The following is a 15,763-nucleotide window of genomic DNA, read 5'->3' on the forward strand; positions in this document are numbered from 1 at the left end:
CTTTCCTTAAATACGGCTCTATAAACCCATCTGCAACCTGGACAAACTACACTCATGTAAAAAACACTGTGTCTTGAGAAAGATGAAAGTAAAACATAGAGGAAAGTTAATTTAATGTTCATTAAGTTTTGAAGATGGACATTTTCATAATCCAATGTTTAATTCAGCTACTAAACCAGAGTTTTAACTCTTATATAGTGCTTACCACGTGCCAAGCACTATTTACAAATATTAACTCATGTTATCCCCATAACCTTATGAAGTACTATTACTGCCCCATTTTAGTGATGAGAAAACTGAGGCACAGAAACGCTGGGTACCATAATTCAAACCAAGGCGGTCTGCCTTCCAAGTTCATGCTCTTAATCGCACTATTACAACCTAAAAACATTCTCCAAGTATTAGCTTCTCAGCTTTTTTCCCCCCGTTTTTAATTTACAGTCCAAAACTATCAAAAAACGGAGCTCCCACATTCTAGAAAGCAGATTTACTTGAAATAATTGTGATGCTTCGTAGCGGCTACATGATTAGGTGCTTTGTTGATGCAATCACGGCAGTTGGCTAAATCCAGGAGCTGAATGAAGCCATTTTTTTCTGGTGATAAGCACTACTTGTCACGTACCTCCCACCACCAACAACCTACCAGAGCCCTAGATCGGTCCTATCATTTTCTCCTGGAAAGTATGCAAGGTCATTCTGCTGGATGCTCTTTTCTGACAGACTGTCAATTCTTAGTGTCAACACCTGAATACTAAGCTTTTTAATTTTTTTCTTTACAGAGCCAACTGTTATGAAGGTCCATTCCATCTACATAATTTAAGAGAATTAAATATGGCCGACAACTCTTGACAAGTTGTTACTGGAATGTTCTCGGTCCTCTTAGGAACTCAGCGAGAAGTAATTCAGTATGCCCACATTAAATCTGACCATACATTCATTCTGTTTTCTAACAGGATAACATCTTTTCTTCAGTCTAAAAGATGCCTCATATGATACAATCTTACATGTATACCTCAGTGACATCTAAGCATAAACCATATCTTATTCCTTTTAGAGTGTTATTTCAGGAAAAAAAATCTATCTTACCCCATTGTTTACTCTAAACAATCTGCAGGTACTGCTAAAGAGGTTCTAAGCTAATTGCGAAAATCCTGCACAGAATTCCTAATATGCAGCAACTAGTTCACACATTAATTTCTTTATGTGATCACTATTTGAGTTTTCATTTTAGTGGGACTTAGCAGAGGTGGAAAAAAGCTTTTCTGCCACAAGAAAACAAAGGCAATTACCTGTGCCAGTGTCTTCATTACCCCAATTACTGCTAAGCCACTGAGAAATCCTTTAAGGCCAACAGAGTTCAGCAAAATAAAAGTTAGATGTTCGGTAAATGCCAAGACAAGTAACCTCATTAACAAACTTTTTAAGGCCTAAGTCTTCACATCAGATAGGATACTTCTACTTTGAAATCTGTCAGCTTGGGAAGAAATAGAATACTTGGGCTTCCCTGGTGGTGCAGTGGTTGAGAGTCCACCTGCCGATGCAGGGAACACGGGTTTGTGCCCCGGTCCGGGAAGATTCCACATGCCGCGGAGCGGCTGGGCCCGTGAGCCATGGCCGCTGAGCCTGTGCGTCCGGAGCCTGTGCTCCTCAACGGGAGAGGCCACAGCAGTGAGAGGCCCACGTACCAAAAAAAAAAAAAAAGAAATAGAATGCTTATATCTGGTGGGTGAAAAAGGGAAAAATCAAGGCAAGTGTTCTAGGAAAAATCCATTAAGAAACATGGAAAAGATAAGAGAAAAAGGATTGGTTATATGAATGAAATTAAGATTGTATAAACTAGCAGTTGTAGATTTGAAAACATGAAAGAATTCCAGCTCCTCCTTTCACAGCATCTTGGTGCTAGCAAAGATGGCAAAATCTGGCTGCTTTCTTCATGGAGGGATGAGAGTGGGGTCTCCCAGCCCGCTCTCCTCATGCTGATCCAGGGGTCTCCCTGTGCTTCCAGTGTGTGGTCTTCAGCCCAAACAAACCACTGACATGCCAGAAGGAACACAGAATAATACACTTTCAGATATGGGTGGATGGAATAAAAAGGAGAGAAAAGTTCTAATGATGGCATTTTTACCTGGAAATAAAAGATCTACAAATGACTAGCTTGTAAAGATGGTACACTTCTTGTTTTAAAAGATCAGTTGTATTTACAGCAAGCTTTCCCCTCTTCCATTAAAAATAAAAATAAAATAAAACAGTGACTGAAATAGAGACTGGCTTATTTCTCTATCATAAACATAGCAAAGGGTTAACTTTGTTTTTTAAGGGAAAAGACAGTCATCCTCCAACTTGGAAGAAACCAAGCCCCTCTGATTGTGGCTTTTGGACTAACTTCAACACATCTGTTTTTTTTAGCAACTATGGGAGAGGAAAGAAGGAAAAGATAGCCAGTGTAAGGTACTACAAAAGAGCACCCGACAAGCTTGTTGACAATTTAACAAATTAACTAAAATAGTTTACTAAGGCAGTTGATGAATTCAGTTCTATAATGTAGATTGCAGCCTATACTATTTGTTTTGTATAAAACAAAATTTCCAATTTCTTCCTTCTCATTCATACAAAGAAATGGAACTGATATATAAGAACTGTATCTAGGGGCTTCCCTGGTGGCGCAGTGGTTGAGAATCTGCCTGCCAATGCAGGGCACACGGGTTCGACCCTGGTCTGGGAAGATCCCACATGCTGGGTGTGTTCTCTTGCCCAGAAGGATTCCTGGGTGTCCTGGGTCCTAGGCCCGTGAGCCACAACTACTGAGCCTGCGCGTCTGGAGCTTGTGCTCCGCAACAAGAGAGGCCGCGACAGTGAGAGGCCCGCGCAACGCGATGAAGAGTGGCCCCCGCTCGCTGCAACTAGAGAAAGCCCACGCACAGAAACTTAGACCCAACACAGCCAAAAAAAAAAAAAAGAACTGTATCTAGATGTGTCAGGATGTGATCCCTCTGTGTACCTCAGTCTTGAAGTCTTTCCTCTACCTCTGGTTAACCTAGTTTGCTCCTACTTTTATCCCTAAATTGTATGTGCCTGACAGCCTCTACCTTCTGTCAGATAAGATCTGTATCACACTCACGTCCTGAATATTTGCTTTAATACAGTCACTGATAAAATGCCAGATTGATACCACTTATTCTTGGGATTTCACCAGCAAACAATGACCTATCAATGAAAAATGTGAGAATGAACTCATAAGATATAGGGTTTCTGGAAAGACTTTAAGGATTGAGACGTATAATCACAAATTCCAGAAAGCCTTTTAACTCAAGTCCCAAAATAAACTACACTGGTATTCCAGGCTCAAGAGCTCAGATGTTGTTTATATCATTTATTTTCAATTATAAAACCAAAGTAACACAGCATGTACAGGGAACAAAAGTGTTTCTAGAAGGAGTAATGGAACATCCAAATTAAAATCTGATTTGAATTAGAAGTTGGTGATGGAAGTTGATGATTTTACCACGCAAAGAATGATAACTAATAAATTCCTCCTTTGTCACTGCTTTCCCTCCTGTGAAGCTTCTGAGAAGCTTGTATCTGAGACGGTATATCCTGAAAACAATGACACATGTTGCTAAGGAAGGAGACTTTAAAAATATTTAATAAAACCTACCTAAGGAGACAAAAGACGTGTATGCAGAAAATTATAAGACACTGATGAAAGAAATTAAAGATGATACAAATAGATGGAGAGATGTACCATGTTCTTAGATTGGAAGAATCAACATTGTGAAAATGACTCTACTACCCAAAGCAATCTACAGATTCAATGCAATCCCTATCAAATTACCACTGGCATTTTTCACAGAACTAGAACAAAAAATTTCACAATTTGTATGGAAACACAAAAGACCCCGAATAGCCAAAGCAATCTTGAGAACGAAAAATGGAGCTGGAGGAATCAGGCTCCCTGACTTCAGACTATACTACAAAGCTACAGTAATCAAGACAGTATGGTACTGGCACAAAAACAGAAAGATAGATCAATGGAACAGGATAGAAAGCCCAGAGATAAACCCACGCACATATGGTCACCTTATCTTTGATAAAGGAGGCAGGAATGTACAGTGGAGAAAGGACAGTCTCTTCAATAAGTGGTGCTGGGAAAACTGGACAGGGACATGTAAAAGTATGAGATTAGATCACTCCCTAACACCATACACAAAAATAAGCTCAAAATGGATTAAAGACCTAAATGTAAGGCCAGACACTATCAAACTCTTAGAGGAAAACATAGGCAGAACACTCTATGACACAAATCACAGCAAGATCCTTTTGGACCCACCTCCTAGAGAAATGGAAATAAAGACAAAAATAAACACATGGGACCTAATGAAACTTCAAAGCTTTTGCACAGCAAAGGAAACCATAAACAAGACCAAAAGACAACCCTCAGAATGGGAGAAAATATTTGCAAATGAAGCAACTGACAAAGGATTAATCTCCAAAATTTATAAGCAGCTCATGCAGCTCAATAACAAAAAAACAAACAACCCAATCCAAAAATGGGCAGAAGACCTAAATAGACATTTCTCCACAGAAGATATACAGACTGCCAACAAACACATGAAAGGATGCTCAACATCTTTACTCATTAGAGAAATGCAAATCAAAACTACAATGAGATATCATCTCACACCAGTCAGAATGGCCATCATCAAAAAATCTAGAAACAGTAAATGCTGGAGAGGATGTGGAAAAAAGGGAACACTCTTGCACTGCTGGTGGGAATGTGAATTGGTACAGCCACTATGGAGAACAGTATGCAGGTTCCTTAAAAAACTACAAATAGAACTACCATATGACCCAGCAATCCCACTACTGGGCATATACCCTGAGAAAACCATAATTCAAAAAGAGTCATGTACCAAAATGTTCATAGCAGCCCTATTTACAATAGCCCGGAGATGGAAACAACCTAAGTGTCCATCATCGGATGAATGGGTAAAGAAGATGTGGCACATATATACAATGGAATATTACTCAGCCATAAAAAGAAACGAAATTGAGCTATTTGTAATGAGGTGGATGGACCTAGAGTCTGTCATACAGAGTGAAGTAAGTCAGAAAGAGAAAGACAAATACTGTATGCTGACACATATATATGGAATTTAAGGAAAAAAAAATGTGATGAAGAACATAGGGGTAAGACAGGAATAGAGACACAGACCTACTAGAGAATGGACTTGAGGATATGGGGAGGGGGAAGGGTAAGCTGTGACAAAGCGAAAGAGAGACATGGACATATATACAGTACCAAACGTAAGGTAGATAGCTAGTGGGAAGCAGCCGCATAGCACAGGGAGATCAGCTCGGTGTTTTGTGACCGCCTGGAGGGGTGGGATAGGGAGGGTGGGAGGGAGACGCCAAAGGGAGGGGATATGGGAACATATGTATATGTATAACTGATTAAATTTGTTATAAAGCAAAAAAAATAATAATAATAAAGAAAAATTAAATAAATAAATAAATAAATAAATAAAAATATTTAATACAAATATTTTCCATGGGGACTTCCCTGGCGGCGCAGTGGTTAAGAATCCTCCTGCCAATGCAGGGGACACGGGTTTGAGCCCTGGTCTGGGAAGATCCCACATGCTGCAGAGCAACTAAGCCCGTGCGCCACAACTACTGAGCCTGTACTCTAGAGCCCGCGAGCCACAGCTACTGAGCCCACGTGCTACAACTACTGAAGCCCACATGCCTAGAGCCCGTGCTCTGCAACACGACAAGCCGCTGCAATGAGAAGCCCGTGCACGGCAACGAAGAGTAGCCCGCGCACCGCAACGAAGGGTAGCCCCCGCTCACCGCAACTAGAGAAAGCCTGTGCGTAGCAATGCAGCCAAAAATACATAAATAAAATAAATTTATAAAAAAAAGAGAAACATGGTCTTTATTAAAAAAATATATTTTCCATGTATCAAGTAGTACAATCATACAAACAATTTCATCACAAGTGACCTAGGCAATTCATTAAAAATAAGATTAAACAAATCTTCAAGGGTAAGATTTTACATTCTAGCCAGTCCTTGAAAACTAAAGTCCCCTATTAAGACAGTGTAAATTATGAATGGCTGGACCCTCAACTGCTTGCTTCTCATGCCACCAAGAGGACACACAATGTGCCACATACAGACATAGGTTCCTTCAAGTCCGGGCGAGCTCAGGCCATGTCACCATTATAGAGGATTTCTCTATGAGCTGAAATTTGACAAGTTGTAAAGAAGGGAAGACTTTCCTGTCATAATAAAAATTAAAATGTTTGGTAAGAGTATCCCACCTAGTTTCCACTCCTTTTTACTTTCTTGAGGATTTCTGACTTAAACAGCACTGAGTTTGAAAAAAATTTTTTCAAGTTGCATTTTGACATGGAGCTTGGCAAATGTTATGGTTGAAAACTTCAAGTGTAGCTGAATGTTAATAGTGATTAAGTGAACTGTCAACACCGGGTGAGACATCTCAGAAGTCCGTTGTGGCCATGTAATCCAAAACCCGTTCACAGTTAAACCAAGGACAGAATATAGGAAAGATACACAAAATAGACCTGTCTTTGCACAATATCTTAAACTGACATAACGGATAAAAAAGAACTGAATAGACACCCATCTTGGGTTCTTAATTATGTTTAAAACTCAATTATCAAAATACCCAGTAAAGAGGGATTTCGCAAAAAGCTTGCTGTGAGTGCATTCAATCTTTTCATTCTGTCATTCAACAAAGATTAAATGTCTATGAAGTGCTCGCTCCTGAACTTCCCACTCAGGATGGCAATGGAACTGGAGGTCTACAGCGGTCATGGCATTTCCTTTTAAAGAAAAAGACGGCAGACCATTACCTTTTAGGGTGATGCTTATGCAGTCCTAACTAAAGGAAGGAGAGAAAAGGCCTTGCAAATTTTTCTAGGGCCCGTCTAACTCAGCTACATTAACCTGTACCATTTTCCTTTTTGACTGCGAGATGAATGTAGAATGTTTTGTTTCAGAAAGTCAAAGACGTGTGCTTCTCAGCATTTTCTTTAGTGATCATACCTCAGCTTTAACCTCATGGAAAACTAAACTCAAAACAATAAACAGCAATTTCGCAGAGAGGACTCAAGTACGAAACAACCATGACAAATTGGGAAAGGAATCAGTAAGAAAGAAGTGTAAGAAACCATGAAAGGACACTCTGAAAAATAAAATTCAGAAACATGGGAAAAGATCAGTTATGGGCAAGTATGGCAGAACACCTCCCTGGATAAACGAAGCCTGGTTCTTTATGAAGAATACTGTACGTGCAAAACAAAGATGATACTGAATGAATATACACACCAACACAATACACTTGATATGCATGCAACTCTGGCAGTATTCTACTACATTAGTATTGACCAGGGCTGGAACTGAGCAGAACCTGCACCCCAACCCCGCCCAAGTACAAACGCCCCTCCACGTCTCCTGCCTCTTGTCTGTAGAGAAGTTGAAGTCTCCCAGGCCTCCCTGAGTCACAAAGGAGCAGGCTCAAGCAGCTAATGATTAGGACAATAGAGTTACAGACTCAGTGTCTGATGCATGTTCCTGAGTTGTTTTACAGATACCGTAACTGCCACCAGAGGGAAAAGGCTGACTGCATGATGACCAGACTGCAGTTGTGACAAACCACTCCATCTTGAGCAGTACGGAATCTATGGCTAGCACAGTGCCAAGAACTGACCTTAAGAGAATGGGGATTAACACTACTGGTGAAAATAATCTGTATCTTTGTGGGCATCAAAATAATTGTAGCTTGTTCTGCCCCTGTATGGAAACGGGCAACTACAAGTGTGAGCAAAGAGCTGCTACAGACCCACGTCAACATCTTCTACTCTAAGAATACGACACCCTACGTCAGCAGGAAAAAGTTACAGAAGACAGACCTTTGCCCATGATCCCACAGAAATGGAATGATGTTCTGACAAGTGGGGATTTGTAAGCAGCTTTTGGCAGGAAAGAGCTCTCTGCAGGAGGCCTCTTTGCCTTGTCACTAACCTTAAACCAGCCCCCAGCGCCCCCCGCTCCCCCCCCACCCCAGCTCTGCTCATCTCCAGCCTTAGTACACCTTTCAGATCTTTTGACCACGCGATACCTTGCCTAATCCTAGTCTGTTGGTTCTTTCCATAGATCAAAGGAGTAGAAATGAAGAAAAAGTAACAGATAACCAGATCTCTTCCCCAGCTTCCCCTTCAGTAATCCGGCAAACAAACTGTGAACACGATAGCATCTAAAGAAAAATCAAGGGAATTCCCTGGCAGTCCAGTGGTTAGGACTTGGCGCTTTCACCGTCTTGGCCCGGGTTCAATCCTCGGTGGGGAATAAGGTTCCCACACGCTGCACAGCTGGGCAGAGGGGCGGGGAGGGATCATCACAAGACATCAGCACGCCTGCACACAGTGGGATGTCGATGACTGTGACCCCCTACGTGAATGACTGACTGAGATTACTTCCCTTTTTCCCTTTAAAAACTTTCACAGCCAATCAGAATCTTTGGAGATGGTTTTGGGGGGACACTGAGTCCACCATCTCTGCAGATTGCAGGCATTCTATAATTAAAAGCAACTTTCCTTTCTACCAACATTTCTCTCCGAGTATTGATTTGTGAGCGGCCAGCAGCCAGACCTGATTTGGTACCAGGATCTTATGAAAGTAGTGTGCCTGATTTAGGTCGCAAACTTAAGAAACACATGGAAAATCTCACTGAGTCAAAGAACAGAAAATATAGATCACCAAATGAAAATGTTAAAAAAGGATTTGGAGCAACTGAGCTTGAAAGAAATAAGGGAGGTGACCAAACCTACTCTTACAGGGCAGTTTCTCCCAGACTCGGCCCAATCTTCACCCCCATCACTGCCCCTCTTGGAGATAAGTGCATTTGGCACCTTTGCCATCCTTTGTTGTAAAACAAAGCCTTTGGCTTTTAACCTGAGATCTCTAAATTGGAAAGGTAAATTTTCAGCTTTTACTAAATGCTAGGTCATATGAGCTTGTGATCTAACATCAGTTTCTCATTCACAGAAAAAGAGATTTTTTGCTTGTTTGTTCAGCTGCCCTTTGAAATGAATTTAAGAAACTTTTGTGTTAACTTTGGAATTACCTAAACCAAGTTAAGACATGGGTCAGGGTATTTATAGATTAACACCTGCAGAGCATTCACAGAATGAAAATTCTTTCCCTAATTTATTCACTTATTTTGGCTTATGAACTTTTGAATTTGACTGAGAAACCTGTTCCTAAAAGGCTGAGGAACTCCCTCCCTCCCTCTAGACCTGCTGACTTCTTTACTGTTCCTCAAACAGGCTTGGCCTTGGGGCCTTTCTTTGTGTGATTGTTCCTTCTGCTGGATCTTCACACACACACCCCACCCATCCCCCCCGCCCCCCGCAATCCGCACAAGTTTCCAATCCTTTGCTCAAGTCAGACCTTCTCAATGATGCTACCCTGACCACCGTATCTGAAGCTGCAGGCTCCTCACTCATTGCATCAACTGCTCTACTTTTAATTTCATAGCACATACCACCCTCAGTATACTAGTTATATTTATTAGTAGTAGAATAAAGATATTAATTACGCTTATTATTTGCCATCTGCCTCCTCCCACTGGAATATAAACTCCTCAAAGGTAGGGATCTTTGTTTAGTTCACAATGTAGCCCAAGATGCTAAACGGTGCCTGGCACAGAGTAGGCATGCAAATACTTACTGAATGAAGTAATTGAAATGTAAGATGTTGCTCATGATCAGAATTACAAGAAAGAAATTTATTGTGCAACAGAGAATGCATTTCTAATTAAAAGAAACACCCTGTGACTGCTTTTAATGCAACTAGGACCATAAAAGGCCATTTCTTTTTAAAATGGAACAAATGGGAAAAGACAAATTCCTGTGAAAATTGCGTGCACAGTAACTCAACATTCAGGCTATCACTTTTCAGATACACCAACAGTCACAACAGGGAGTGAAGGTAATCTGATTCCAGCAGGCAAAAGGAGGATTTCAGTCTTAAAAGGTTTTTTTTTAATTTTTTTTTTTTTAGATGTTGGGGGTAGGAGTTTATTGATTTATTTTTTGCTGTGTTGGGTCTTCGTTTCTGTGGAGGGCTTTCTCTAGTTGTGGCAAGCGGGGGCCACTCTTTATCGCAGTGCGTGGGCCTCTCACTATCGCGGCCTCTCTTGTTGCGGAGCACAGGCTCCAGACACGCAGGCTCAGTAGTTGTGTCTCACGGGCCCAGTTGCTCCGCGGCACGTGGGATCCTCCCAGACCAGGGCTCGAACCCGTGTCGCCTGCATTAGCAGGCAGATTCTCAACCACTGCGCCACCAGGGAAGCCCCCAGACTTAAAAGTTTTAAGACTATCCTCTGACACTAAATGAAAAATTTTAGACGTAAATCATTTTATTTTTATAACTCAAGTTTCTGATATCTAAGATGTAAACTGATGTAGATTCCTAATGCAGGAACTCTTTCTGGCAAACAACTCAAAGACCTTAGTATTTAGGCTAAGAAATCAGTTTCTTTTCTTTAATATATTAAATCTATCCTAAGTGTTTTACAACTAGAGAAGAAGAAAGTCTTTTGTAGCAGCAAAAGGGATTTCAAAACACAAATTGGATTAAGTCATGGTTTAAAATCACTCAAAGGCTTCTCTGGGTTTAATAATACAGAACTCCTCACCCTGCCTGCAAGACCTGCCCTGGCCTGGCCTGGCCTCTCCAGTCCTCTTGACAACATCGCTTCCAGCCCTCTGCCTCACCCACACAGAACACATCACACACCTTCCCGGCTCACACAGTCTTTGCTTAGAGCGCTATACTCTGCCAGTGAAACAGGAGGGAAGGGGGCAGGACACAACCTTTGAAAGAATAACACAGCCTAAGGACATGACATAAACTGATTTAAACCAAATGGGTCCAAGATGGCGGACAAGTCAACTTCCACTAGACCTTGAGCCTCAGTATACACTCACTGTAACACATCAGCAAGCTAAATGACACACCCACAGGCGCCATGACAGTTCCAAGACCCACCTTAACAATCAAAAACTGGGCAGTGGCCCCATTCCTGGAAATCCCTGCCCCTTCCCGAAATAGCTGGAACACTCCTCCCACTCATTAGCCTATGAAATTACCCACCCCTATAAAAACTGACAACCCCCATACCCTGGTGCCTTTCTCGCCTTCTAAGATGGCCCATGCTCTGTGGAGTATGTTTCTCTCTAAATAAATCCACTTCTTACCTATCATTTTATCTCTCACTGAATTCTTTCAGCAATGAGACATCAAGAACCTGAGCTTCCTTAAGTCCTGAGACCAGGTGTGTGATCTCAGTTGGAAGACCGTGGGTTTTGGCTGGGTTCGAGTCCCGGCCACGTGGGTTCAAGTCCCAATCTGGGTTTTGGCCAGGTTGGAGTCCTGGCATGTGGGTCCAAGTCCCAAGCTGAGGTGCAGAGTTTCAACTAGCAACCATGGAGGGACAGTGATAAGGTAAGAAAATGTTGAGAGTTACATCTTGGTCCTAAAGAGGCCTGTGGGATGCAGCAAGCCAGGCATACTAGGGAAGATGCTCTGCCGACGTCTGCTCCTTTTTGACTGGCGGGTCAACCCTGTATACTTACGCACATCCAACAGTAGGTCCAGGACAGAACTGTTAATCTCTGTCCTCTTCTCCTTGACTCTGAGGTTTTTCTTCTACATTCTTGCATTCTTGCTCATTCCTGCTCTATTTCTTCCTTCCTTCCTCCCTCCCTCTCTCTCTCTCTCTCTCCCCCCCCTCTCCTTCTTTCTTCTGTTAACCCCAGGAAACCTATGTGACCGCGAAGGTGTACTTTTTATTGCTCTAACTCCCTTCCCTCTGACCCTTACAAATGCTGACCCTTTATTCCCAACTTACAGCTAGACCAACTCCCGTTCATCGTCAATACTGTTGGGGACGTCTTCTGTGCCACTTCTTTGTGACTCCCTGGTTGGGAGACTACCTTGGAAACGATATCATCTAAAATCGTAAGTGCAAGTATTGACTAAATTGCTTGGTGGATTTTGACTTAAGGGTGGAATTTTGATAGAGATAGAGACGTCACCTCAAGCTTGTCTGAAATGGGTCAGGCTGCATCAATCCCAACCAATACCCCTCTGGGCCATATGTTCTGGGATTGGGAATATTTGGACAACAGAAATTAAAAGGAAAAAACTTAGTAGGTTATGTAATAAGGTTTGGCCACCATGAGTTAGGAAATTTAAAATGGAGTGAAATTTTCATGGCTTTGTATCTAGGCAATGGAACCCAAAAGGAATTTAAGGAGTGTATAGCTCGGGGGGGATAACTCCAGAAGGACACAGAGGATAATTTAACTGGCTCACCGTACAGGTCTGTGGATCCTAAATGAACGTGGATCCCTCCTCCCCCGAGATACAGGCCCTTTTGGCTATGCATTTCATAGCCTAATCTGCCCCAGACATCAGGCACAAAATTCAGAAACTGCTGGTCTTCAGACTCCAACAAATGACTTGTTCTAATTGGCTTATTTGGTTTTCAGTAATAGGGATATGGCCCAAAAGGCTGAATGCTCCCAGAGAAATATGCAAAAGGCCCAAATGGTTGCAGTGGCTTTGTTCGTTCAGAGACCACCAAAGGGGAAGCCGGCTTTTCTGGACCAATCTGGCCTTGGTAGACCACAAGGTCCACGGGTACCCATACAAGGCCAGTGTACCCTGTGTGGACAAAAGGGGCACTGGAGGGAGGATTGAGATCGATGTGCCCATTGCAAACAGCCAGGGCACTGGAAGAAGGAATGCCCCAGATGCCAGAGAGCGACGGGGGCCCCTCGGCCATTGATGGTTTTGCAATCAGAAGACTAAAGGGGCACAAGGCCAAAAGTGGCTCTGCCTAGAGATACCATCTATGTAACTAATGTAGGGCCTCCGGTGGTCATCGATGTGGCAGGGCACTTGACAGAATTTCTTATCGACACTGGTACAGGCTTCTCAGTCTTAACCCAAAGGATTGGAAACCTTAGCAATTATAAGGAATATGTAATGGGGTTGTCAGGGAAGAGACAAGGGCACACTTTCCTGGAACGCCTTCTGTGCAAGATCAATGGCCAGCTGTTTTTACATTCCTTTCTGTTTGTGCCTGACTGTCCCATCCCTTTAATAGGAAGGGATTTATGAACTAAGTTAGGGGCCACTCTTTCTCGAGGGGCAAGGGAACCACCCTCATCACCAAATGGTTCTAACACAAAGCAAAAAGGAACAGATAAACTCTGAAGCTAAAATAGAAGCCTTAGGAGACCCTGGAATATGGAATATTGAGGTTCCGGGCTTGGCCAAAGATATCCAGCTGGTGATTATTAAGTAAAAAGGGTTATATAGTGTCTGAATATAAGGTACAAATTTCTTAAACCTAGGGAAGATCCTCAAAAATGTTTGTAAGTAGATTACCAAAATAGGAGGCCATTGGTCTGACTAAACTGACCATAACTGATATTCAGACTCTGATAGGAATTTTGGAAGAGGCCTTCTCCCCTAAGCTAAACAAGGAAAGGTAAAACTTTCCAACATAGGTGAATGGGTATGTCAGTCCTTCAATATCAAAAGAGGGTCAAGTAATTTAAAACTTGACTGGTCAAGGATAAACAGAAATCTTAAGTGTCTTTTCTGTAAACACTAGTAAAAAGGGTTTAGGTAAGTGACCTTGATTTTTTCCATCTGCCAGAAGCCAAATTTGAGTCCAACCTCTTGTAACTGATGGGTTTTATGGTGTACCTGTCTCAGGACTGAAATTTTGGAATGGGAACTACGAGGTCTCTGTTTGTGTGTTCATATGTATCTATACGTGTGTTGTAGGTGTACGGCACTGCCAAAAATTAATTCATAAAAGAGCTCTACTTAATTGGCTTTTAAAAAATTAAGCGCTTATGTAAATACTCAGAAATAGAAAATAAAATGGCCAGAATAAACTTCAAGTACACATCATCTGGAAAATATTCAGTACTAAACTGATATCCAGTATTGAAGGTGGCTTAAACTTGCTGGTTTCATTAATATAGACATGTCTTTAAAATCATCAATGTTGAGTATACTTCTTTTGTACCTAGGTTTACTAGAAATCAAATAAAACCTTATTCTATCTGTTATAAATCTGTCAACAAGAAAAGTAACTCAATGTGAAAAAAAACACTTTTAAGGAAAGTAAAGTGCATGTTTTCAGTAAAAGAAGGTGGGAAGAATGAGCAAAAACAAACTGAAAAAAGTTGTGTATGATAAGATTTTCTAAGACTGGATTCAATTTAGTTCCATAAATGAATTTTGTTGGGAGTGGGCTGGGACAAGCCTGGATTTGGTTTCTGCCTCCAAAGTTTCCTTGAAATGCTGCTTTCAATAAGCGATAGTATGAGTTTCTTTGCCTTTAAGTGATTTGTATTTGCTTTTGAGATCTTTTGTAACTCTGGTTAGGAAATATTGTCTCACAGTGACCTATGATCTTATTTGACCAAGTGTTTGAAAACTTTTTGACAAACTTCCCAAATATCAAATTTTAATTACGTTTCTTTTGATTTCCAGGTAACTTTTGGGGTACTTTAGAGGGGCCCTGAGGTATCTCAAAGAGAAATATTTAACTAGGATTATTTGGTACATTAAGTTAAATGTAATCATTCGTAATTCTGGTTATAGTAACCAAGTTTCTTTTATCGATTACACTGTAATTGATGTTTAACCATGTCGTTTAAGTCTTTTACCATTTATAGATATTTTTGCACTCTGATGCTGTTACAAAAAGTACTTCATCATCAAGGGGATTCATAGAAAGGCTATGGAAGCTGTTACAACAGTTCTATACCAAGATGAGGATTCCAGCCTATACTGACTTGAAACAAGGAGCTGTCCTGCCCCTGGGGCCCCTAGATCAGGCATCCAGAGATTTTTACTCCCTGACAGGCAGGGTCGACGCCTCTACTCAGCCTTGAAGCAGTTGGAGAGGAGGAATCATCGCCCTCCTGCTTCCCATAAGAATATGGGACTAAAATCTCTGAGGGGGGAATGAAACAGGAGGGAAGGGGGCAGGGCACAACCTTTGAAAGAATAACATAGCCTGAGGACATGACATAAACTGATTAGAACCAAATGGGTCCAAGATGGCGGACAAGTCGACTTCCACTACACCTTGAGCCCCAGTATACACTTACTGTAACACACCAGCAAGCTAAATGACACACCCACAGGCACCATGACAGTTCCAAGGATAAATAAGGATCCAAAACTGGGCAGTGGCCCAGTTCCTGGAAATCCCCGCCCCTTCCCTAAATAGCTGGAATACTCCTCCCACTCATTAGCCTATGAAATTACCCACCCCTATAAAAACTGACAACTCCATACCCTGGTGCCTTGCTCACCTTCTGAGACGGCCCACACTCTGTCTGTGGAGTGTGTTTCTCTCTGAATAAATCCACTTCTTACCTATCACTTTGTCTCTCACTGAATTCTTTCAGCAATGAGACATCAAGAACCTGAGCTTCCTTAAGTCCTGAAACCAGGTGTGTGATCTCAGTTGGAAGACCGTTGGTTTTGGCTGGGTTCGAGTCCCAGCCACGTGGGTTGAAGTCCCAATCTGGGTTTTGGCCAGGTTGGAGTCCTGGCATGTGGGTTGAAGTCCCAATCTGAGGTGCACAGTTTCAACTAGTGACCACGAAGAAACAGTGATAAGGTAAGAAAATGCT

Source organism: Hyperoodon ampullatus, assembly GCF_949752795.1.
Source record: "Hyperoodon ampullatus genome assembly, chromosome: 7".
Taxonomy (NCBI): Eukaryota; Metazoa; Chordata; class Mammalia; order Artiodactyla; family Ziphiidae; genus Hyperoodon; species Hyperoodon ampullatus.